We start from the raw sequence: 3,087 nt of genomic DNA, 5'->3' as shown, positions 1-3,087 counted from the left end.
AAAACACATTCGCTTAAGGAGGGGGGCTCTCGCAGCATCTAAAGGGAGTTCAATACTTGCGCCCTCGGACGGGCATGCTTCGCCGGTAGTCTGACGGAAAGGCAAGCTCGACCGGGAGGCTCTTGCAGCATCTGATGGGAATTCAATACTCACGGCATCAGATGGGTGAGCCTCGCCAGTAGTCGATGGAGAAACATATTTGCTCCACCGGGAGGGCGCTTGCAGCATCTGTAAGGGAATCCAATGCTCAGAAAAATTTTTGTTGTCTAAAAGGGTAGATGCTATGAAGATTACTTTGCGTAGTTGTTTGATGAATCCAATAAGCTGCTTCTTATAACACATCAGAAAATCTTGGTGCTGCTTTGCATCTGCAAGTTAAGCGCACAACAAAATAGAATTTCCTGTGCCAACGTACCCCAAATAAGTGCCGTGAATCTGGATGGATAGGCATAGCTTTGAAAGCTGAGGTGATATCGACTTTTGCCAGCCAGTGCTAAGACCCGTGATTTTATTATATTGATTGCATGATCAATGTCCTACTATGGAGAGGGAATTAGTCAAGGAAACGAGGCGTTTATGCTTGAAAACAGGGAGTTATGTGGAGCTGACAGATCGATTAGAAGGCGTTTCTTACCCCAGATTTTTTTTCTAGTAGCCACTTCAATGGGCTAATGCGAAACTGAGAAGGCGGGGCATCAAAAGGGCTGATCATGAACCCTCGTTTAATTCACGCCGCCTATGGGGGAAAAGCTGAACAGATTATTTAGCTGAACGTAATGAAAAACTCAGAAAAATGGCTTTTGATGTCCGCATTCAAGTATTTACGATTGCTGTAGCATTTCTGTCGTAAAGAAATAGCCAAATATTCAAGATTAAGTGGACATTTGAATTAAATGTTTAGCCATACAAGGATTAGATTGCACAGTGACATGTAGAAACAATTGTTGGGCCATTGGTGCCCTTTGTAGGCTTTTGGTATAATGTGTATGTACATTATATTGTTTATAATGCATTAGGTCAAGTTTTGTTCAACAGAACCATATGGTTACTTGCTTTTGATACTTTATTTGGACCAATTATTATGGCCTTTTTTTTTCTCTCTAGCGACTGGTTTTCCAAAGCACATAGTAACGAATTTACCCATTTAAAAAAAATTTGGCAACTTTTAGTATCTTTAAAAAGTTATTAGATGTTAAAGACGTGCATGTTCCTCTTTCTTCTTCCACCCAAAGAAGAAGGTATTGAAAAGCTAGCCAAGCGCAAAGTCGGCTAGAGACTTGGAGAGAGGTGCCTAGCAATACTCATGTCACATGTGAATTCGGTTGCTAGTTGCACTTGTTCGATAATAATGGTTTCTTTTATGATATACTTAGTTGTTAGTTTGTGCCTATAATCGTTAATCATTCAGGTACATAGTTGAACTTATTTTCTCGAAACTCAATCTTTTTCATCCGTTTATCTGAGTGAAATGTGTAGTTTAAAATACATGTAAAAATGCTAGCGAAAATTAACTTAGAAAATCTGAGTAATTTATTTGTATATTCTACGCAGTTTGCATTATGGTTACAAAATTACGTCAACATCCTTTTGTCACAAGGTCGTTTCACAACTTTTAGCAACAAAACGACCTGCCTTTTAACGACTTTACCTAAAACTTAATTAGCAACACGGCTTGCGTTGCTAGAGGAAGAGCCGCGGTGAAAGGTTGAGCTGAAGCGGGAAGCAAGTGAGGCTCTGCTGCGGTGAGATCTGGGGTGCGGCCCAGGCTCGTTGGTGGCCTGCCGCTGTGACCCAGCGCTTAAGGAGAGCCGGGTCTTGTGCGGGGCGATGGTGGTGTCGAGCGAAGCGAGTTCGGGACCTTGCGAACTTTGCTCGAAATATTGGCCACTCTGCTGGAGTAGATTTGGGAGTGAGGTTGTCTGATTGCTGGGAGACGAATAACTTGGATAGTACAGATCCGCTTTGTTTACCCTTCGAGAGGACGGTGCATCGGAATTAATCCGCGTTTGCCTCAAGCTTAAATGTGGTCCACATTCCGATTGGAGGAATTGTAGGCTCAGCCAAAAGATAATAAGATGTCAGGGGAAAAATGGAAGTGATGCCAATAGAGGCGAGGTTAAGCCTCGGCGTCGTGGAGAGCGTGTGGCTGGTCGAGCAGGGAGCATTGGCCGCGATGAAGCCTGGAGCTCGGCGGCGGTGTCTGGCGGAGAACGAGCGAGCCTGGGGCCGGCAGGTTGCCCGGAGAACAGAAAAATCCCCAGTATAGGTCTCGTCGTTTAGATGGGAGAAGCTGAGTCTGAGATATAATGGCAAAAGGTGCAAACTGAATGCTGATAACCATCAATGGATAGAGGTAAGTCAGCTGTATTTATATCATGGTGTTGATTAACTTGTGTTAATTAGGCTAAGTATCTGACGCGCCGCGTTTGCCTCAAGCTTAAATGTGGTCCACATTCCGATTGGAGGAATTGTAGGCTCAGCCAAAAGATAATAAGATGTCAGGGGAAAAATGGAAGTGACGCCAATAGAGGCGAGGTTAAGCCTCGGCGTCGTGGAGAGCGTGTGGCTGGTCGAGCAGGGAGCATTGGCCGCGATGAAGCCTGGAGCTCGGCGGCGGTGTCTGGCGGAGAACGAGCGAGCCTGGGGCCGGCAGGTTGCCCGGAGAACAGAAAAATCCCCAGTATAGGTCTCGTCGTTTAGATGGGAGAAGCTGAGTCTGAGATATAATGGCAAAAGGTGCAAACTGAATGCTGATAACCATCAATGGATAGAGGTAAGTCAGCTGTATTTATATCATGGTGTTGATTAACTTGTGTTAATTAGGCTAAGTATCTGACGCGCTCCTCCCAAACCTTGTTAATAAAACATCATTTCTCGTAGCTTTGTAAAGTTACGGTTGAACCAAGGTCTTAAGCCCTGTTCACACCAAGGACGATAACTATAAAGATAACGATATTAGCGTCCACACCAGCAAACAATATTGTCTGTTTATTCTAAGCACGCTCGTCTGCCGCTTTAAATTCTCGAGTTCGTTACAGCAGGATGGATTCTGATTGGCTGTCAATTTTTTATCTTTCATCAGCTCGA

The sequence above is a fragment of the Sinocyclocheilus grahami genome, unplaced genomic scaffold (assembly GCF_001515645.1).
Source record: "Sinocyclocheilus grahami isolate Dianchi unplaced genomic scaffold, SAMN03320097.WGS_v1.1 scaffold248.1, whole genome shotgun sequence".
Taxonomy (NCBI): Eukaryota; Metazoa; Chordata; class Actinopteri; order Cypriniformes; family Cyprinidae; genus Sinocyclocheilus; species Sinocyclocheilus grahami.
This window is presented reverse-complemented; position numbering follows the sequence as displayed.